Source organism: Ictidomys tridecemlineatus, chromosome 11 (genome assembly GCF_052094955.1).
Source record: "Ictidomys tridecemlineatus isolate mIctTri1 chromosome 11, mIctTri1.hap1, whole genome shotgun sequence".
In the NCBI taxonomy this organism is placed as follows: Eukaryota; Metazoa; Chordata; class Mammalia; order Rodentia; family Sciuridae; genus Ictidomys; species Ictidomys tridecemlineatus.
The window spans coordinates 35,499,933-35,523,861 of record NC_135487.1 but is presented as its reverse complement, the minus strand read 5'-3'; positions in this window follow the sequence as shown (position 1 = coordinate 35,523,861).

The following is a 23,929-nucleotide window of genomic DNA, read 5'->3' as shown; positions in this document are numbered from 1 at the left end:
CAGGTAGTCCCCATCCACTTCCCCTTCCAAAGAGGATGCTGAAGACCTCTGCAGACATCAGGACTTGGAATCTTGGTAGCAACATTAGGCAAAGAAGTGGACCTGTCAACGTCTGCCTAGGGCTGAGCCTGGAATACTAGACACTGGGGGACACTAAGCAGTGACAAACACAGGTATGTACAAGTATTGGTCACCCAGGTGGGAAGTTCCTGGAACTGTCCTATGAGACACAGGTGAAGGAAAGGGTGAGGTGGGATGGGACATTTATAATGGGAATACAATTAAAATCTTCAAGTAATAGCTCACATTTGTACAAACCCTTCTGTGGTCTGGAGTGGTGATTCTCAAAGTGTGGTCCCTGAGCCAACAGCAGCAACAGCATTACCTGAGAACAAGGTAGAAATGCAGATCCTGTGCCACTCCCAGAACAACTGAGTCAGAGACTCAAGGTGGAGCCCAGCCGAGATTTTTAATAAGGCCTTGGGGGTGATTCTGAAGCCTGTTAAATTTGGAGAACCACTGACTTACATTCCTGTTATCATAATTACTTCTCATGAGAAATAGGCTTATTGTCCCTCACTGTGGAAAACCTCTCAGAGAAGACTTTTGCGCAGCCCTAGGACCTGGAGCAGAAAAGCTACAGAGCTGGAGGCCAACCCAGCTGGGACTCTACATCCCAGTCATTCTGTTCCCAAGGACACCAGATTCCATCTTGCAGGGGGAGGAGCTTCCCGGTGGCAGGACTGAGTGGTCTGCCCAAGTACTAAGAGAGCTGTGTGCCTTGGCCTAGAGACAGCCTTAATTGGCTCATTAATAGCTGTGATTAGCAAGAATGGAGAAGCCTTTATCTTTGAAGTCCCTGGGCTGTGCTAGAAGCTCATGCAGGGGGCTTGCTGTGGCTAATTAAAGCTCAGCTGCGTTTCCTGTTAAGGGCCCAGCGTGTTAAAGGCTTCAAGCGAGAAAAATTAAGCTTCAATTTCCATTCATAGGTAATGGATAAAACCAGCAGAATGAAGATGAGAAGGGGCCTTTTTAAAGGGGCAGAGCCTTTGGGCTGGAAGAGGAGCTCTGGGTCTTTTCTGAAGTAAGTAGCGCAGGAGGTGTTGCTGACTTAGAGATGTCATGGGACGGGAGATGGGCTCAGATTCCCACAATGACAGATCCTAGGGCTGATGTCTTCATTCTCACTGTTAGTATGATTTTGAGCACTTCTGCTTCTGGCCCCTGATTACACCTGCTCAGGTGGGTGTGGATAGAAAGTGGTGAGTGTGAATTGGCCTGGTGGTAATAGGATCTCTGAACGTTCTTGTCCAATGGTCTATTACTGTTCATTTATCAGCTGCCTTTCCTTAAGTATTTACTAAGTGCCAGACCCAGGGCTGAGCGCTTTATATTATCTCTCTAATGGTCTTGATCATCTACAGAAAAGTACAGATGTGTTAGCTAGTTGATCTGCATCGGAGCCATGAACTGGACCCAGCTCTTTCTCGTTCAAAATCCCTTGTTCTTAGCCAGCGATAGGGCCAAGCCTTCATGATCCTTGAACCTTTTCTGGGGCCAGGGTCATTTCAAACCAAGAATGTCAACTCTGGCCAGCCCTCTACCTGGTGAGGGGACCTGGGACTTCTTATCCTTTCTTATCTTTCTCCCTCCACCATCCCCTACCCCATGTGAGGGGAGGTGACTAAGAAGAAACCTTTTCCTGAGAACATGCTGTGATTAAACAAAGGATTCAAACTAGACCCCAGCTATGTGGACAGAAACATACAGATGATATTTCAGAATCAGAAATCAGGACATGTGGTCTGAAAACTGGTCTGTCTTTATCTAATCAATTGATTCCTCTGAAAAATGCCATCCAAGCAATCAAATTGTAGAAAGATTGAGAAATTTTTAAAAATCGGCCAATAATTGGTGTGTACATTCAAATAAGACCCAGATAGTTAAGAAAACTAGACCTGAACACCCAGCACAGGGTCCATGTGGATCCCTGGGAGCCCTTCTTTGTAGCTAGGACTATAGCTACCAAGGTCTCCCCTTCCTCAAGACTTGGGCCATAGGCCTCCTCCTCCAAGGAGGAGCCCCACGGCCCCCACTCCAGCCTTCGTTTCCCGCTAAGTGGCTTTGACCCCCAATTCTCTACCATTGTCTTTTCAATGGCTTATTTCAGAGTTGCACATGGCCCTGCCCCCTGCCTAGTGGGTTCTGAGATTCTCAAATGGTCAGAGTCATCTCTAACTCCCAGGGACCCAGGCAGACTCAGTGGGATTTAGCTGAATGAATGAATGAATGAATGAACGAATGGCCATTCTGCTTGGAAGAGGGAGTGTTTCTTGAGCTACATGCATCTCTGCCAGCTCTGGGGCTTTGTGTCTTCTTCCCAGTCCTTCAGCATGGCTAGTGATTGTGGGTCTTCTCTTCTGCCTCCCATTACTGGTGAACATATCCAGGTCTAATTGCCCCTTTGTCCACCTAGGGAACAGTGTCACAGAGACTCAAGGAGGAGCTTACTGAAAGAACAGAGAACTTGCACCTCACCAAATTGCCTTAGAATTTTTTTCCCTTGGCAGAGAAAGAGTTAACCTGTCTGTGTGAGCCTATCCCCACCCAGCCCAGCTCCCTCCACAGAGACCCAAATCAAATTAGAAGGAGGTCCCTGCCCATTGGGTTGGTTATTCCAGGTCAGGCAGAGCAAACAAAGCTGAGGATAGGTGTGGGGTAGCCAGGATGGAAACACTGGCAGGGCAGAGGGGGCAGGGCCCAATGACCACTGTCACCTAGGTTTCCTCCATGTGAACTAGGAGAGGGTGGCTTTTTCAGCTCCAGGACCTACTAAGAAACTCATAGCTCCCCTTGCTATGCCAAGTCTTGGCCATGAAGGTCAACAAGGTGAAGAGGAAAAAGCACACCGAGAATCTGTGACTCCCTCAGTGACCACGGCGACTCTTCATCAACTCTCTCCTTCACCCGTGACACAGGGCAACAGTAAAAACGCCACCTTCAAAGGACAGTTGAGATCAGAAGCACCATGGTCAATAGAATGAAGCTTTGTGAATTGTTACTGTGGACTGTTGGGTGCCACCTTGCCATGTGACTCCCAGAAAATCAGAAAATGTGTTGTCTATGGAGGGAAAAAAACAGAACAGAACGAAATGTCCTTGGGGTGAGGTGAAACTCAATTCCCAGGGAACACAGTCCATGCCAAGCCCTAGGTTGGTAGATACAGAACTCTGCATTACAGACTTCATTAATCTCCACAGCCAATATTTGGAGATGGGATTAACCCCTGGAAAAGATGGGGAAATTGAAAACAGAGAGACTCAAAGAGGTAACGCCATGTGCCACCCATTAGTCTCAAATGTCAAGACCAAGTCAGGCCAAAACCTAGGACATTCCAACCCCATACTCTCTCGTGCTGTCTCCCCCAACACAGACACCTGTCTGGGCTCCATTTCTGCTTTGCATTGATGGTTTCCTCCAGCAAGTCCTTCCTGCTGTGCCTTCCATGTCCTTCCCACCCTCGAAGGAGCCACTCAGTGCCATCTGCTTCATCACGTTCCCATCTCTCTTCCTAACTACCTACTGCACACTGCAACCCCACCTGTGCCCTGTTGGAATCAGCACAGTACCATGTGTTCCAGCTGCCTCCTGTGGAGAAGGGTGACGGCAGCCTGTGCCTCTCCCTTCAGATTGGCATCCCCAAGGAGACAGAGCCTGTGCCCTCCTCGTTCTATCTCCTCAGCCACAACTGGGTACAGAGCCTTGTTGCAAGGGGGGCTCAGAGAAGAGGAAGCTATTGAATCTCCTTTCTCCAGGCCTATGTTCTGGAGTTGGGCTAAATGATGACCTGGAAGGGCCAGGCCTCAGTTCTATACAACCAGTCTGCCCATCACCTCCCTGCCCTGGTCTCCGCTGCTCCAGCAACGCTGGCCCCTTGTACTTCCTTGAGAACACCAGATGCCGCTGCTCGGGATCTTCACAATTGCTCCTTCCTCCACCTGAAGACACCTCCTCACAGCTCCTTTCTTTGGGTCTTCTTTTCCTGACCACACTCTTTCAATTGTACCCACATTCTCTATCTCCCTCCTCTGTTTTATTTCTCTCTATTGCTTTCATCAGCATCTTACATTAAAAAAAAAAAATACTAGGCTGTTAGTCACTCCACCTCCGAATTGCCTTGGGAGTTTGCTTTAAGACACAGATTCCTTGGGGCTGGGGATGTGGCTCAAGCGGTAGCGCACTCGCCTGGCATGCGTGCGGCCTGGGTTCGATCCTCAGCACCACATACCAACAAAGATGTTGTGTCCGCTGAGAACTAAAAAAATAAATAAATATTAAAAATTCTCTCTCTCTCTCTTTCCTCTCACTCTCTCTTAAAAAAAAAAAAAAAGACACAGATTCCTGGCTCCCATCACACCCAGGATTTCAGGGGTGAAGACTGGTTATTTGTTTGTTATAAATGCTCTCCAGGTGATTCTGATGCACGGGGACGATTGGAAACTATTTTTAAAAAATCACTGGACAAACTAAGGTCCCTCTCAGATGGAATATTATTTAAATGGACCAAACTTCAGTCTCAATTCTCATCTTTACTCACCGCCCCCACCCCCACCCCGTGCTGCCCATGCTCCTCCCTCAGGCCATGTGGAACTCTGCTGCTCTGAGGGCAGCCACCCTGTTGGGTCTCTTCTGCTTTTGCTCCTGCTCCTGCTTCGACTCTAACGTCCCCTCCAGTCCTCTCCACTTATTTCCCAAAACACTGCTGAGATGCCACCTGGTGTGAGAGGCCTGTCTCCTGTCCCCGACCCAAGTCAGTCTCTGACTTCTTCCTCTGAATTCAGGGGGTCTTGCATGTACCTATGGTACAGAGTTGATCCTACTCTCTTATCATTTCGTTTTCAGGAGCTCATTCTTCTCAGCACACAATGACTCCTTGTTCTTCCTTCAGAGCATCAGTTGGAGCTGCTCAGCACCTTTGCCTCTGCTGTCCCCATCACCTGTAGACACCTCTGCTCAGCTGCCTTCTCTACTTCTCCAGGTCTTCCTTTATAAGGCATCAACGGAGTCACATTCATCAATATTTCCAGGGCCTAGCATAGTACTTGGCACACAGCTGAAGCTTCCTAAGTGCTAAGTATGTGAATGGTCCAATTTCATCTAGTTATTGTTTCCAGTTCAAACCTGTTCTTAAGATAAGATAGACCCTCTTTGACAGCATCCCTCCTACTGTCTGTCCATCAGTGACCCAGACATCAGCCTTCTCCTATTTCAGGGCCTTGCTGTCTCCAGGGAATCCTAGAAGTCTTCTATAAAAGTTCTAGGCCTCACTGCAGCCCTGGGGCAGTTCTTTGTTGGGGGGAGGGCACTATCTCTTACCTCCCTTTTTTGGATGGCACTTGACTCACTACATCTCAGAATGCAGTGAGACGATCCCTGATGGTGCTCCAGGCAGAAAGGAAAATAACACAACACACACATGCAAACATCACAGGGTAGCTCTGGAGTCTGGCACAAACCATCAGAGATCTCTGGGCACAGCTTCTTCACTCCTCAGAGGGCCAGAGCCATCTGGACACTTGCATAAGGTCACCGGGCCCTTGCAGGATTCAGCCCCTTTCAGTAAGTGGCTCTTCCCCTTCCCCACCTCTCACCCTTTGCCTGCCAGGGAACGGCTGGACTTCCTCTTAATGAGAACCATGATTTATATTGGCTGGGCCCAATTAGCGCCAAGCTCTCTGGGGCCGCCAAGTGCCCCGCCGGCCAGCAGCTGAGGCCTGTCTGGCAGGACATATTTGGATGATGAAGCCATGCTGCATGCTAAACTCAGCCCAGGAAAGAGCAACTTGACTTGGATGCCCACCAAAGGCTGCCAAGCTTGGCTCCTGCCCATGAGTTGGGCAACAAGGCCGTCTGGCAGGGACTGGGGCCGTGCTTCCCTGGCAAGAGGGGAGAGACTGGTCCAGGAGAGCAACACCCCAGGGCAGCATGCCCTCCCTGGGCTTGGCTGGGCCCAGCAAGTTTAGGCAGTGAGAGAACCCTGAGAGCCAGGAAATCTGGACTCAGACCCAGCTTCACCACCAGCTCCTTATGTGTGACCCCCAGCACGTGGTTTATTTTCCTCTCTACATCACAACTTCTCACCTATAAAGTGAGAAGGATTTCCTTGCTAGCTTCAGAAAACATATAAGGAACATAAAAAAGGGTCGACTCCCTTTAAGCCTCAGTTTCTTCAATCGTTAAACAGGACGAGCGTGGCATTTCCCTCCCACAGCTGCCATGAGGAGTTTGTGTAGATTCATACAGAGTGCCTGGCATGGAAAGAGGGCTAAGCAGCCATTTCCTCTCCCCTTCAGCTGATTAGCATTACAATGGCAGCAGGGGGGTGGGGGGTGGGGGTGGGGAGGCGTTCCACTTCTCTTATTCTTAGTTTTCTCAGATGCCTTCTTCATACGGTTTGGTGTGAAAATCAAGTTTGGAAATTGAGACTCCGAAACTAGCTCATTGTGTACATTCGTACAACTGAGAATTAGTAGATCTGGGTTTTAAACTTAGGTCTGTCCGACCCCAAAGTCCATGTTCTGTCGTCTATGACACCAATATCCACTCCCCAACACCTGCTGGCTTTCAAGCTTTGCTGTTAGTGGTAGGCGGGGAGCACAGAGCTTGCCTGGGGAGACCAACCCACCCACGGACACAGTCCCACAGTTGCCACCCCAGATCAGCCCTTTATGTTGATGGCAGAACTTCTGAAAAGCTCAAGATTCTGGGAGAAAGCTTCCAGGAGAAGTTCAAGCTTCTAGGACAGAAAGCAAGAGAGGATTGTCCTGAGTCCCCAGGGAGTCACGTGAAGGCTCTAAAGAGAAGTCAAGGGTTGGGGTTGTAGCTTAGTGGTAGAGTGCTTGCCTGGCATGTATGAGGCACTGGGTTTGACCCTCGGCACTACATAAAAATAAACAAATAAAAATAAAGGTATTGTGTCCATCTACAAAAAGAAGAAGGAGGAGGAGGAGGAGGAGGAGGAGGAGGAGGAGGAGGAGGAGGAGGAGGAGGAGGAGGAGAGCAGGCTCAATCTTGCTGGGCCACACAACCTCCTTTCTGTGACCCTACATCCTCCCTGCTCTTTAGGGTGGAGGCCCAGAGTCAGAGAAAGAGAGCATGAATTTTAGTCCCCATCCTGTCACTGTCTTCTTACAAGGCTTTAGACAAGCACTCTAGACTTCGGAAAAATGGAAGTGGCACACAAACTCCGTGGTGTAGGGATCTTTTCATAATAGGAATATTTGCTCCTATAAACTTTCAGTGGGACTCCTCTTGGCTTTGTTTCTTCTTTCTGTTTCTTCAACATCTCTTAACAAAAAGAAAAAGCAAACAATCCCCCTTTCATTTAAAAATGTCTCTGGGACATTCAGCTGGGGTATAAAGAATGCAAGGAAGGTGGCTGTGGAGCCCAGATAAATCTGCAGCTCTTCATCCCCACTTGGAGAAGGACACATTAAGGCCCTCGCCAAGCCCTGTGAACACGAGAGCCTGCAACTCCCAGAGAAATAAACATGCTTCAGAGCAAAGGGGAGCCAACGGAAGTCAATAAGCTTGGAGGGACTTGAGAGGTTTTGGATGTTTAAGGCAGAGCATTAATTCATTTGGGGGAATTATAGCCTGCTAGATACCAAATCTGGACTAGAGAAATAAAAGACCATGAAAATGCCTTATGTTTTTTTTTTTACCCTAAACCTGCCACCATCCCATGCTCTCTTCTTTCCTTCTGAGGAGCTGGACATTTTATTCTCTTTTGACATTTTATTCTACTATAAACCCCCTTCACCCTAGTGCTAAATATACAGGAGGTGCCCAATAGAAGTTCCATATGTGATCTCACCAATTGGGGGCCCCATGTAGACCGTAAAGATGTGATCATCTGAAGCCAACCCTGTTCTAAGGAGGTGGCAGGTGTCCACTTTGGCTAAACTCACATATGTTGCAGCCCATGGATTCCAGGAAGGATGGTCAGCTCAGATGTGATTCATCCCAGCCACAGAGGCTCCGGGTGTGACCTTAGATAAGTGAGCATGTGGTGGAATGTATGAACATTCAGAAAAGGACATCAAGAGACACCCTGATCCAATCAACTCAGAATGGAATACATATCTGTTTACTGATCAGCAGATGGTATCTTTCTGATCTCCCAACTGCTGGGTGTGGGGAGCCCAGAGGAATTGGAACAGAAGGAAGAGACAGATATGTGAAAATGGAATGAACATTAGTTTACAATTAAGTTACTGAATGGAGAATAAAGGCCAAGACAGGAATTTAACCCTTAGTATTATCATAAAGAATAACACTATGGTTTTCTAATTCTGTAGAAATTTGCTTTCCCAGAATCTAGATTCACTCTCACCAAAGGTTTTATCATTATGTCTATTTTAGAGGCAACCAGGAGAAAATTGGTGTCTTCCTCTAAGAATTTATTAGTAAAAGCATCAAATGTCCATGCCACGGTTTTGAAATCATAGATCATCAATTAGCCAGTCCCCCACCCGCCAAAGGAAGACTGATGAACAAAGAATTCTAAAAGATTTCGAGTCATTAATTAAACTTCTTCCAAAATGACTGCCTAGGAGATTAAAAGCCTTTTGCCCTATGTCACACTCTACCTGGGGCAGGTTTCTTATGAAAGATGTGTTCCCTTCTCCTACTTCACTTTAAATGGCTCAGTTTCCCAGATTCTATGCTTAATTCTCCTCTTTTGTTTTATAAACACTGTCCTTAGTGCAGTCATTCACATCAGTCTCACAGCTGTACATCTCCAGCTTGGATTCTTCTTTTAAGATTCGCAGCTGCATGTTCTACTGTGGGCATTTTGGCCTGAGCATCCCAACAGCACTTAAAACTAGACCCAGCCGTTCTGTTTCATTCCCTCTCCCTGGTAATACTGTTCTTTCCTTCACACTCAATTATAGAAGAAGGAAAGGAGAGATAAAGGGAGAAAAAGAAGGAAGAGAGAGAGAGAGAGAGAGAGAGAGAGAGAGAGAGAGAGAGAGAGAGAGAGAGAGGGAGGAAGAGAGAAAAGGAACAAAAGAAGGGAGGGAGAGAGAGAAAGAAGATGGATGGTGCTGAAGAGCCATAAAAGTTGGACTAGAGGGTCCAGTCCAACCCTTCCTTCTAAAGATGAACAAACTGGCCTGATGAATCAGAACTGGGGCTGGAAATGCTGTCTCATGACATCTGGCTGGGATCTTTGTAAGAGCCATAACATAGAGCACTAAGGAATGACACAGGGAAGGCAGAGGGCCAGGGAGGAAACCTAGACCTTTGATTCAGAACACTCATCCCAGTGTGTGGTCATGGATTTGTGTCTTTACAAGGGTGATGTCTGTTTCTGTGGGGTCAATTCTGTGAGACCAGGGACCACGTCACATTCACTGCAAAACCCATATCACCCATCTCAGGGTGCACACATAGAAGGTAATTGCTAAATATTTGCACCATTCCTAGTAGCCACAACACAGGAAGAATCTAGAGATTAATTTAACCAAGCATACAAGGGACTTCTATGTAGAAGAGTATGACCCTAGTGGGAAATACGGAAGAAAATGTGAATAAATAGAGAGACATCCTTGCTCACAAATGGGTTGACTTAATTTAAAAAATATATTCCTTCTCCAAAATCAATATAAATATTTACTATAAGGCCAATAAAAGTTTCAGTTGAGTTTTGAAGAACTCAATACACTTTAAAATGCACATGGAGAAATATAAATGGAGTTAATCTAAAAACTTTAAACTTTAGAAGAAGAGGGGAGAACTCAACCTTCCCGATATTGACATGCTGCAAGACCACAGAATAAGTACATGGTAGCACTGACACAAGAACAGACAGACACTTCTATCACAGAGCAGAGGTGCATATGGGTACTCTCTGCTCCTCCAGATCCTTTCTCTACCCTGGTCTGCTCTGCCTTGCCTCCAGAGGCCAGCCTCCTGCATTGCATTAACCATACTCACTTGCACTTTAAAGCTCTGTTGAGTTTGCCACCAAAAGACACTGGAAGGAAATTGGAAGGAAATGAAGAAAGAGGGTAGTTATTCTCTACCTCTCTTCCTGCCAGGCTGCAGGTGGGGCCCAGCTGCTACCCATTCTGAAGACCAAACCGCCATCTCCAGCTTTCTCTTAGTTTTGATAGTCTTTCAAGACCCTTGCTCATTCATGCCTGATAGATGGGTGCTTCAGAGCACCCCCTGTTGCTGCTGAGTGCCCCCCCTCCTTGTTTGTGTTCTTAACCTGGTAATTCTTTATCAAGCTTTCCTTGGGTAGTCCATTTGGGCTTGTATTCTGTTTTCTGCTAGAGCCCTCACAGATACATATATAAAAGGACTTAAGATACAGTGAAAGTAATGTGACAAATCAATTTAGTATTGGGATTGGGGATGTGGCTCAAGCAGTAGTGCGCTTGCCTGTCATGCGCAGGGCACTGGGTTCTATCCTCAGCACCACATAAAAAAATTAAAATAAAAATGTTGTGGGGCTGGGGATGTGGCTCAAGCGATAGCGCGCTCGCCTGGCATGCGCGCGGCCCGGGTTCGATCCTCAGCACCACATACCAACAAAGATGTTGTGTCCGCCGAGAACTAAAAAAAAAAATAATAAATATTAAAAAATTCTCTCTCTCTCTCTCTCTCCTCTTTCACTCTCTCTAAAAAAAAAAAAATGTTGTGTCCACCGAAAACTAAAAAAAAAATAAATATAAAAAAATTTAATATTGACAGATTGAGGAAATCTAGCTCATTATAAGCCAAAGGGTAAAACTTGATTTCTTACTGAATATCATATGCAAATGAGGATATTACATAGATTAAAAGAATAAAGGTGAAAAAAGAATAATCTGATTCTGTGCCATAATTTTAAATAAATTTAAAAGGATTGAAATAATACAAAGTATGTTCTCTGACTACAAGAGAATTGAATTAGAAATCAATAAAAGAAAGGTATCTCAACAATAGCCAATAATTTAGAAACTAAATAACAGTTATAAATATGATTCAAAGAACAAATCACAGAAATACTTTAATTGAATGGAAATGAAAATATATCCAAAATTGTGAAGTGAAGATAAAACATATAGAATTAAATGTTCATATTATAAAAAATAAAAAGTTTAAAATCAATGAACTGAATTATACATTAAGGAGTAAGAACAGGGATAGGGTATGTAGCTCAGTGGTACAGCACATACTTAGCATGTGTGAGACCCTGGGTTCAATCCCTAGCACTGTTAAATAAAAATAAATAAATAAATAAGGAAATGAAAGGAAGAAAGAAAGAAGGAGGAGGAGGAGGACGACGAGGAGGGAAAACTAAAACCTAAGAAGAAAAACAATCATAAAATAAAATAGAAAAACAGAGAACATTGATGAAATCTGAAGCTAGTTATTTAAGAAGATCCATAAAAACAATAAACCTTGGACCACTCTATTAGGAAGAGAAGAAAGAAAAAGACTAAATTACTATTAACCAAAAGGAGAATGGGAAGGCCATCACAGATTCCTCTGATCATCTCAGTAGATGTAGAAAATGAAAGGCTGCAGGAAACAAGAACAATATACAAGATTCATATATACTTTCAAGGAACAATCAAAAACTTGAAATGCTATCTGCAAGAACATCACAAAATATAAAATACTTCAGGAAAATCTTTGCAAAAGATCTGCAGATGTGTATATGAAAGTATTGCTGAAAGAAGTTAAAGAAAACCTTAGGAGTGAATTGTGTTTATGGATTCAAGTGTTATCAAGTGTTATTCTAGTATTATCAAGACATAAATTCTTCCCTGATTGATCTAGAGATTCCTTGAAATTTCAATCAAAATCCCAGGAGATATTTTTTTGCAGGAATTAATAAATTGATTCCAAAATTTGTATGAAAATGCAAATGATTTGATAGCCAAATGTATTTGAAAATGAAAAACAAAATTAGAAGACTTACACAACCTAAAATCATGACTAAGTATAAAGCTATAATAATAAAGACGATGTGGTATTGCCTTAAATATAGATATGCATATCAGTGGGGCAGAACATATTTTTGAAAATATACCCACACATAAATTTCAAAGGTAAACCCACATATAAATGACCAAGTGATCTCTGATAGAGGTGCCACAGTAATTCTATATAGAAAGAATATCTTTCAACAGATGGTATTGGAACAATAGATATCCATTTGCAAAAAGATGAAGATGGGCTGTGTGTGGAGGCACATGGCTGTAATCCCAGTGGCTCAGGAGGCTGAGGCAGGAGGATCACAAGTTCCAGGCCAGCCTTAGCAGTTTAGCAAGGCCCTTAGCAACTAAATGAGACCCTGTCTCAAAATAAAAAATAGAAGGGCTGGGGATGTGGCTCAGTGGTAAAACATCCCTGAGTTCTATCCCCAACAACCAAAAAAAAAAAACCCCAAAAACAACAACAAAAAAACTCCCACTATGCACACACACCCAAAAGATGTTCAACATCATTTATCACAAGAGAAGTGTAAATCACAGTGAGATACCACTTCATCCTCACTAGGATGGCTGCAAGTACAATAACTAGCAAGACCAAAGCCTAGTGAGGTGTGAATGACTGGAAATCCATACATTGCTCAATGCCTATTGAATAATAAGTGCCTCAAAATACTATGTGTCAGTCATAGCAGTGAGTGGCCACAACTGTTATGAACAGGAGCTATGCACAGTACAGAATGGAAAACCCTGAAATGGTCTTCACCCCCATGACCTTGTCTAAACACACATTCCCCTGTATATTTGTGACAATTCTTTGAATTTGATCTCTTGAGGATTTCTGTTTCTGTAGCCCTGGGCTAATGCTTTATGGTGTAGTTAGAAGTGATTATTTCAGCTGCAGCATTACTGGAAATCCTACTGGAAAAGGGATCTACTGGGGCGAAAAATCTGACATTAAATAGATGAGAATGTCAGCTGTTGATTTGAGAGGGGAAGACAGATGGGAGGGCTAAGCACTCTAGACTGATAAGGAAAAAGCTCAGAGGCAAAACAAAGACACACACACATATGCACGCACACACGCACACACACACACACACACACTCTCACACACATGTGGGTGTGTTAGCACACTGCAAAACTTTGTGATAAAAGTTGGGGAGACAGCGAAAGCTTCTGCTACTGTAGAGGTGCTTGGTTTCCAAAGCCAGAGCTTCTCTGTGGAGGCCATGCTGGCACAGAGAACAGGGTGGATCTAGTTAAAGACAAGTTGAGTAGCTGAAGACTCTTAACAACTCTCTTCATTCCTCTTAGCCTTAGATCCTGGACGTGTAGATGTTGGGTGAATGAATTGACGTTATCAGTGAATGAAAAAAATTGTAAAATGCTGGTATCGTTTCTAGACATAAGGGATTTCAAAAGGAAAGGAAAAGAAGCAAAACCTTTCCAGCAAGGAAAGGAAGAGCCAGAAGTAACACCCAGGATAACCTCGTCCTTGTGCCTGGATCTATGAATGGCTGTCATAGAGAAAGTGAGGATTTGTTCCACATGGTCTCAAGATCAGGAACCAGGGACTGGTGGCCGTAAGCTACAGGTAGACAGGTACAAGCTCAATATAAAGACATATCTAAATACTAATTTATGCTTAAAAGTGGAATTAACTGGGGCTGGGGTTGTGGCTCAGAGGTAGAGTGCTCACCTAGCATGCGTGAGGTACTGGGTTTGATCCTCAGCACCACATAAAAATAAAATAAAGATATTGTGTTCACCTATAACTTAAAAAAAATTTAAAAAGTTAAAATTAGCTATCTTCAGTTAGTGACTGAACTTCTTGTCACTAAATATTTCAAGCAGTGTCTAGACAACTACTTGAGAAGACTGATTGAAAGGGGTTTCAAAGATAAAATGAGTGTCCAGCATCCAGTCTCAATTCCGAACCAAGGAAACCCTGAGGTGTGAATTTGGACACAATGAGGTTGATGGGGAAGCAGAGAAGACACCAAGCTGCAGATACAGATTGGAGCATCATCATGAAAAGCCAGTAGCTGAACCCAGACAGCCACCCAATTCCCCAGGATTGGATTTGGTCAATAAAAGCCAGATAAACAAACCTAAAAACATAAGAAAGCATTCCAGTGGGACCAGAGCCACGGCTAGCCTATATGGTGCCTGGTGAAATCAGATGCGGTTACAGTCCCTTGCCAGAGCACACAGTTTGGCAAGGGGAGTGCTAGATGGATTTTGCTGCAGCTCCTCTGCAGAGCACCCCCGACAAGGTATATCTTGCCCTACTGCTCAGTGCAGTGGCCCTGGGTACCGCCACAGCACACACCCTCTACAATATTTCCCATAAGGAGTCCATGCTGCAGATGGGCACACCCTTTTGTAACTTCAGAGCATGAAATTTTTTTTCCTAGGGTAGGAGACACTTTCGAGCATCTTCATCTTCTTCATATTCTTTTTATTTTTTGGCAGGGAGGGTACCAGGGATTCAACTTAGGGACACTTGACCACTGAGCCACATCCCCAGCCCTATTTTGTATTTTATTTAGAGACAGGGTCTCACTGAATTACTTAGGACCTCACTAAATTGATGAGGCTGGCTTTGAACTCGTGATTCTCCTGCCTCAACCTCCTGAGTCACTGGGATTACAAGTATGTGCCACCAAGCGTGGCTTATCTTTTTAATATTATTAATAATGATCATGAAAGCCACATTCATGGCCCTTTGTGACTACATGGGGTGTTTTCACATTATCTGACTTGATCCCCACAGCAAACCTCTAAGCCACACCCTTCTACTGCTCTGACTTTTAAAATGAGGAATTTGAGGTGTGGAGGGAGTTGCAAAGGCTTTTCCTACACAGCAGGTATTTTTTTTTACAGTTATAAACTCCTAATCACCATATATATGTATAAATCTGCTTGTGTAGACAATATTGGTTCTGCAAGGGTCAGTCCATATTAAAGGAAAGGAATCTGAAGAGCACTCAGTTGTCTTAGATTCAGCTGAACCACTGATTACCCCACCCAGCACACTCACACTCGTTCAGCTGTGCTTGCTTGTCCTTATGGCCAGTTGCAGTGATTTGTCCATTTCTGCCCTGGCTGGGGCCTTTCATCCTAATGAATCCCAACTTCTGGTCCATTTCAATAGCCTCTTATTCTTGGCTCTCTCCTATTCGGACACTCCCCACAAATGGTTTTACTCTTACGGACCCATCTGCTGACAAGTCCTAGGACCTCCCTTTTTTGACACTGTCTTGGAAAACAGCGCTCAGTGGTGGAGCATCTGGGTGCTGCTCAGCCTCAATGCTCTTCTCCTGCTGTGGAGACGGCTATGTTGAGCCATGAATACTCTTTACAGGGTCTCCCTTAGCAACAGAAAGAGGTGAGTGGACACAATTTGACCTTCAGATGTGACCTGCTTGTGGTCACATCTTCAGTGTATGGGGCTGAACTCAGTCTGCGGCCAGGATGAAAGCTCAGTCTGTATCAGTGTGTTGGGATCAGGGTTGGGGATGGACCAGTGGTCCAGATCAGGGCTCAGATCTTTTTATGTGTGCAAGTGGAAGTAGCTGCTTTATCTTCCCACTTGACTACTTAATATCACACTCACATACTTGCTATCTTCTCTCCTGTAAAAATAGATGAAATGACCTCTAACAAGGAGTAGCCCTCCATTGACTCTGGATCTTTCTTTCTCTAACACTCCTCAAGGACTTGTCCAGTAAACACCCTCCCTCTGTCTGGGATCAAATGTTCCTGTCTCCATGCTAGATCCATCACATCAGCCTGCAAACACACTTCAGGATTCGTATTTTTAAAAGTCTCAAGCGGTAGCGCGCTCGCCTGGCATGCGTGTGGCCTGGGTTCGATCCTCAGCACCACATACAAACAAAGATGTTGTGTCCGCCGATAACTAAAAAATAAATATTAAAATGCTCTCTCTCTCCCTCTCTCTCTCACTCTCTCTTTAAAAAAAAAAAAGTCTCTTCATTGACCCATGTTCTTAGGCCACTCCATTTCTTAACTCTTCATCACAAATCTTCTAGAAAGGATTTCCCACAGTGACCATCGTCATTTCTTCAACTCTCTCTTTGTCTTCAATCCATGGCACTTGTGCTTCCATCCCTAAGCAGTGCTGTCAACCCGTTTGAGATCCCATCTAAGGGTGGCTTCCCTGCTCTGCTGTGTTAGATGTCATTATCTCTCTCCCCTGGTTTTTCTTCTACTTCTGATCGTTTTGGCAGATACTTCTCCTCAAACTTGAAATGAATGAGTACCTGGGATTTAGACTTGGGCCTTCTTCAATTCTTTCTTTCTATTATGTCTGTCTGTCTATCTATCTATCATCTATCTGTCTAATCCCTAGCATGCCCTTGGCTTTACATTTAATCTCTGAGCAATGGATCTTAAATACATCTTTCCAGCCCTGCCTGCTCCCTCCTATAAGCTGCTACTTTGACACCTAACGTGGATCTTAGTGGGCAGTTCATATGACCTCAATCCATTCTTCAAAACTCTGTTCCCTTTTTAAATAAATTTTTTTTTATAATTTTTTTGGCAGTACCAGGGATTGAACCCAGGGCCTTGCACATGTTAGGCAAAGCTCTACTGCTGAGCCACATCCTCAGCCCAATCTGTTCCTTCCTCAGCCCAATCTGTTCCTTCCTCAGCCTTACCCATCTCAGTTAATGGAGCCAGTTACTCAAGACAAACGTTTTGCACGGTGCTTCGTTCCTCTCTTCTCTCACCTCCACATCATCTCCATCACAAAATGGTAGCTATTGGCTCCAACTCTTCATGAACCAAATTTTCTCACTTCTTCCAGTTCCACCACAACCACCTGGACTGAGAACCCATTATTCCTACCTGACTATGGCACAGTGCCCTTATTGGGTTCCTTGAATTTCTCTCTTGCCACCTCATCATCCTCCACACCAAAGTTTGAATGGTCTTTTAAAACTCTAAATCAGGTCGTGTTTAACTTCTTTAAAATCCTCCTATAGCTTCTCAGTAAAGCTGGAATTAAAACTTAACCTTGATCTATAAAGTCTTGCTTTACTCCAACTCCCTGTTGGCTCTTAAAATTTTCTCCTTTATGACCTAAATTCAACTTCATTAGACTTTTCTGTTTTTTTTTTTTTAACATACTAAGGTACCTTCCTACCTTGTTATGATTTGAATACAAGGTGTCACCCCAAAGCTCCTGTGCTAAGGCCTTAATGTTTGGAGATGAAATGATTGGATGGTGAGAGCTGTAACCTAATCAGTCCATCCTTGTTTGAATGGACTGGGTGATAATGGCAGGCAGGAGGAGCATGGCTGGAGGAGGTGGGTCACTTGGAGGAATGCAATGGAAGGGTTCATTTTCCCTGCAGTCGTGTGTGTGTGTGTGTGTGTGTGTGTGTGTGTGTGTGTGTCCCCACACCCCCCCTTCCTGACGCCATGAATGGAGTAGGGCTCTTCCGCCATATCCTTCCACCATGATGTTCTACCTCGTCTTAGGCCCAGAGCTATGGAGTAGCCCCCAGGGACTAAACCTTCAAAACCATGAACCAAAATAAACTTTTCATCGAAGTTTTCTTGTCAGGGATTTTGATCACAGAAGCTGACTAACACAAGGTCTTTGCCCAGGCTATTCTCTCTGCTGATAATGGCCTTCCCACAGATCTTCTCTTGGTGGGTTCCTCATCGTTTGCCAGACACTCTCTACCTCTTACACTCTCTCTATTTTTATTTAATGGCCTGCTTATTATCTTTCTTCATCAACTAGAAAGTAAGCTAAGTGTGAGCAAGGACCTTTCCTATAGCATTCACCAAGTCCTTAGCACCAGGCACCAAATCTCTCAATGCACATGTGGCATGCATAAATGACTGAATCTTTACAAAGGTCACTGTTACTGCCATGTACCAGGCACCAGGCACTAGGCACTGAAACATGCAGTTGTCAAGGAAGCCACACCCTTGGTTCAAACCCTTACTCAGGGTGTGACTTTGGTCAGGTTTTCTCCCAGTGTCTCAGTTTTCTTATTTATAGAATGAGGAACCCCCTCACAGATTTTGTATGAACAGGTCAGAGATAATATATCTAAATAAATCGATAAAGTAATACAGTAAATGCCCCATAAGAATTAGAAATGATCTATCATGACACAGCAATCCTGTGAGGCAGGATTTCTCAATCTGGCCAGAATTGGCATTTGAGACGGAACAATCCATTACTGCAGAAGAAGATGTCAGGTGCATCGTGAGATTCTTAGCAGCCCCTGGCCTCTATGCCAGATGGCAGCAGCCCCATTCCAGTTATGACACCCAAAAGATGCAAAGTCCTCAAATATCCCCGGGGTTTGGGAGGAGGGCAAAACCACTGCTGTAAGACATGTACTATCACCTCCTTGGACAGATATAAAATTGAAAGTTTACAGAGTCTCAATAATTTGCCCAAGGTCAAAGGGCACAGAGTGGTGGAGCAGAGATTCAAACCCCTGTCTTCCTGGTCCCTGGGCCTGATATTTCTTCCACAGCTCACCATGCTTAAACCAAGCCCGAGCCCCCCCGCCCTCGCCCTGGCCACCTCACACTCTCACAGATCCGTGCTAATTACACAGCAACGTAAAACTTTATATGTGGTTTGTTATTTTATATCCAGGAACATGGTCCACAGCCTTCATTACATAAAGCAGCTGTGTGTACAGTTGGGGTCTAAGTGCCATTTAGTGGTCAGCTTGATGGGGTATTTTGTTTCAAGCATCACATTTCTTCTTTCCCTTTCCATACTCTGATTGAATTCTAAATAGAGGAATGAAGCATCGCACAGCTTGGGCTAACGTGAAAGGCAAATTCTAAATGACTCTCACCCCACTGTCCTAATTAGACGGGGAGATAAATCCCAGAATTGTTCCATGCAGTTTGAGTGTGTCCTCCATGATTGTGTGTGTGTGTGCCCGTGCGCTCACAAGCCACATCCAGTGTGGCCTGTGTTACCTGTGTTCCCTTCCCATTCATGTCTTGAAGGAAGCAAGGACTTCAGTGGAAAGGTCTAGAGAGTCAGGCCTTCTGACTATCAGCTGCGTGTCATGAATCTGTCATGTCTCCCCTCTGAGACTCAGTTTCCTCATATATAAAATAGGGGTTAAAATATCTGTCTTACAACGTTGCTGAGACCCTTTGGATAAAGGGCCTGGTGCACGTCGGTCTGCAATCACCCCCAGCTCCTTTCCCTCCTTCACTTGCTACATGGCCCCATGCCACCCCAGCCCCACCCCAGTCCACTCTCACTGCTACCCCTTCCACTTCAGCCAGAATGCTCTTCTCCCTGTCCCAGCTCAGCCCCTTCACTCTCATCATTCCCCTTACCTGGGGTGCAAACAAACCTCTTTTCAGTATTGAAATCCTCTTTTCCTTTACAGACTAATTCAAATGTTACCTCTTCCAGGAAGATGTCTCTGACCCCTCACTTCTCACTGACAGTGCCTGGATTGTCACCACATTGCATCACTCACCTAACCTTTCCTTATTTATATATATATATATATATATATATATATAAATACTATTTATGTCTTTTTTTCCTTTATTTAAAAATATTTCATTGGCAAATACTGAATATCTGTATGGTGTGCAACATGAGGATTTAGTAACAAACATGGTGTGAGGATGATTACAGTCAAATTAGTTAACACATGAATCGCCATCCATGCTGTAGATGAGATCCCCAGAACTCATTTATCTTACATCTGAAAGTTCATACTTTTGACCAACTTTGTTCTCTGGTGGGAATGTAAGCTGATGCAACCATTATGGAAAAGTGTACGGAGGTTCTTCAAAAAAATTTCAACCAGCAATCTCACTTCTGAGTATATGTCCAAAAGAAATGAAATCAGTATCTCAAAGAGACATCTACTTCCAAGTTCATTGCAGCCATATTCATTCACATGCATTTTAAATTTGCCACCTACATATTTTTTGCCTTGTTCAGAGTTGCTATTAACCAGAGGGCAGATCTTCTATTCATTTGTGGTAATATACTACAGTACTTATAGGGACTCCATAAATATTGGTGAATTAATATAGGCAATGCATATCATTGCTGTTATATCCCTGAAGGCTGCGTACATCTGGCAGTGCACACATCCCATCTGGAACCTGTCATGCTAGCCACCCTCAAGCAGCACCCACAATGTATGCAAACCAAGCTAGCTCCTCTGAAGATCATGCAGAGACATTTCTGGTGCAGTCTTATTTCTGACCATCCCCAATGGTTCTCCTAAATTCTAGTTCTTTGATTGCAGTTCCCTAAATAGATCAAATACTTAGACTTTCATACCTTTGCACATGCTGTTCCCACTGCCTGGAATGACTTCTCTTTTCTCCATGTCCAACTACTACTCATCCTTAAAGACCTTTGCCTATCTCCTCTCTCCTAAGGCTGACTTAGTTGTTCTCCCCGCCTCCCCCCCCCCACGTTTTCCAAAATGTTTGTTTGCATCTTTGTCCTCTCAACTGGATTGCAAATTCTCTGAGGACAAAATCCTGGGCTGATCGCTACCCTCCACTCCTCTACAGTGCTGGGCCACTGTGGGATTTTGTTTTTAATGAATGCCATCTTACATAGGTAACTCTAATTCCTGTTTGCACCTCTGTAACCAAGTGTATATTCCCTGGCTCCCGGGAGGAATGCCCTTTTCTGAATCATCTCAGTGTCTACACTTTTTTTCTGGAGTTCTCCCTCACTCCTGACTGTCTAAAGCACTGCTGACCTCTGCCTGGCCTTGGAGTTAGCTTCCTTTCTCCCCTCTCCCCAAGGCAATCCTGTCCTTCAATCATCAAGAATCAATTTCCAACCAAGGATAGGGAAGACATCCTGGGGCTGCGTGGGAGGAGGCATGACTGGGAGAGGAGTCAGAGCTGGAAGTTGGACCACACCCACTTGAAAATGCCAGAGTGATCAATGGACCCACAAGAGGGTAGCCCTCAGGCAAATCTTCTCCCTCAGGCCATCACAAGTAGAAGAGTCCTTCATCTCCCTCCCTGCAAGGGATGCCCTTCAGCAGCAGGGGCTCCAGAATCTGTTCAGGAGGCAGACTTTGTTGGTTTAGTTACGCTACAAGGCTTCTGCCCCTGCCCTGGCTGTTATAGCTTACAGATTCCTGGTACCAATCTGATTGAACAATGCAATTAAAATGCAATAAAAGGAAAAGTAGGCCGGATGTGCCCCCAGGGAAAAGAGTCAGGAATCTGAGTCCACAGGCCCCTCTTGAGCCCAGGCCTTTCACATCCTGTCTAAAGCCCTTGGCTATAGCTACTGAACTTGGAGCTCTAGGGTTGGGTTTGAGGCCCTTAAAGGTTATCTACCCCACAAGCTTGTTCACACTGATGATAAAGCGTCTCAGCTCACACTCAGGTCCAGAAGGGACAGAATGACCCATGCTGCCCAGTCTCCAGGACGTAGGACTTGTCATCATTCAGGGCTTTTTACACTAACAGGTGGGAGGAAGCTTGTTTGAAAACACTAAGATTCGTGGTCCTGAAAGAGTACTCTCTTGGGGCACCACGATTGTTTGGTCGTTTTTTTTTTTTTTTTTTAAATACTAGTTTATGGAAACATAATTGACATACCATACAACTTACTATATAAAGTTTGGTTGTTGTTGTTTATTCAGAATTGTGCAATCATCACCATTTTAGAAATATTTTCACTACTCAAAAAGAAGCCCAATGCCCTTAATCTATGCTTTTCAATCTCCCCATTCCTCCTAGCTCACTCTAGGCAATCAGTAATCTACTTTCTGCCTCTATATATTTGCCTATTCTGGATATTTCATAGAAATGGACTCATGTGATATATATCCTCTTGTGACTGGCTTATTTAGCATAGTGTTTTTGAGATTGACCCATGTAACAGCATGTACCAGGACACCCTTTCATTCTGTAGCCTAATAATATTCCATCATATAGATCTACCTCATTAAATATTGTATATATTTGAAGTGTACAATATGATGTCTTGATATATCACATCTGGTTTTTCCATACATCAATTGATGGACACATGGGTCCTTTCCATCCTTTGCCTATTGGGAACGGTGCTGCTAGGAACATTTACGTTCAGGTGTTTGTATGAATGGATGTTTTCAATTCTCTCAGATTAAAAAACTCACTTGTTCTTTCACCTCATTGATAACATCAATATCCATACTGATGAAGAGCCTAAAAGCATGTATGCATTGGCTCTAGAAAAATCGTGGAGGATAAGAAGCTGGCTGTAGAAAGAGAGGCACAGAGAGGTTAATTGTTCTACCTCTGGTTAGAGCCACTAACTACGTGAGGTGGTGGAAGAGGGAGTTACATCTAGCACTTGTGATAATCTGCCACCACAATGTTTATAACTTTAGGAAAAAAAAAAAGATGCCAGGGAACTTTTGTTTAAAATAAGTAGAATTTTAAAATGCCAACATGTATTCACACACCACCACTTTTAACTTGATCAAGTTCTTGCTTATTCACTCTCTGCCTTGTGTCTTCTAATTCTCCAGTGAAGACCATGGCTTCCCTTTTGGTTGAATCAAGTCCTCCCTCCCGCCCCCCAAATTCACCTTGTCCTTACGAAGGGGACTGATGACTTTGTAGGGAGTTTTAGAGTTTTTTTCAAGGACTTCTCTTGTGTTGCAGCTGCAGCTCTCAGAGTGCTGTGTATGGGAAACATGTATCTGTCCAGTGGCTGTGGTACCATACTGTCTGGGCACTCTGGTCTGCTCACTATCTGTCACCAAGTATGTGTGTGGCTAAGATGCTGAGAGGCAGAGGTTGCTCCAGGCACCTAGTAAGTCGAACCATATGAAATTGCCAACATTAATCAGTTTCTGGACTATAAGAGTGGTGATTTCATATGGCTCATGTGATTTAACCTGCTAATCTGAAGTGCCCCCTTCCTTCTGGGTGTTCCTCTCAGTGGCACAGATCCTGGGCTCTATGAAACCTTTCTGTCCATCCAGCCCAGCAGGTTCCTCACCCAATCTTCTAGCATGGTCATTCTTCAGATGCTCAATCTGGTGTCCAGAGACATGAGTGGAGAAAAGGGAGAGCACTGAGCTGGGAGTCAGGACGCATGAGCTCAGGCCCTGGCTCCTCATTCTTTGCCTTCTTCCTCACCCAGCTCCTGGCCCCCATCCTGCTCCCTCCAATCGCAAGCCCCTATAAGAACAAAGGTGCTCCATTACCCTTGACTTCAAATCTCGCAGTGACTTCCATTACCCTGTACATACAAAGGGTACTCTTTTGAGTCCTGACTGGAGGATACAGCCTTATCGGCCACTGCTTCTGCTCCAGCCTCACCTAGCTGTTAGCAATGCCTTGCATGCACCTGTTCACTCACACCAGGACACCCTGGCACCTGCTCCTCCTCCACTAGAAAGATTTAGTGCACCTCTTTCTCTCAGCTACCTCTATCTTTCAAGACTCTCATTTTTGGGTATCTGGGCTGTCATTGTGCAATTACCACCATTTTAGAAATATTTTAGAAAGATTTAGAAATATTTAGAAATAACCCTTTCTCTCTGTTCCCATTTCCTTGTGCTTCTGTGTTTTCTGGCACTATTATCTGCATTTTAATTGCCTCCTTGCATATCTGTCCCTGTCTTCCTTTCTCAGCAGTTGGCTTGCAACAATATCATCAGATACATTCTTTAATCTATGATGACAGGATAGAAGAGTCAGTAAACTCTTGTGTTAATAGAACTAAGTAGTGTGCTATGGCTCAGTTTCCTCATTTTGTAGACATGGTCCAGAAATTTTGGCTTTACCCCGTGGCCTTCTCTAAGCCCGCATTTTCTTCCCGAGAAGCCAGAGGGAGTTGGTTTTGAAGGCTCTTTGAATTCCTAGAGGAATGCCTGAGAACCTGGGATACAGAGCCTTTCCCTTTCAGAACC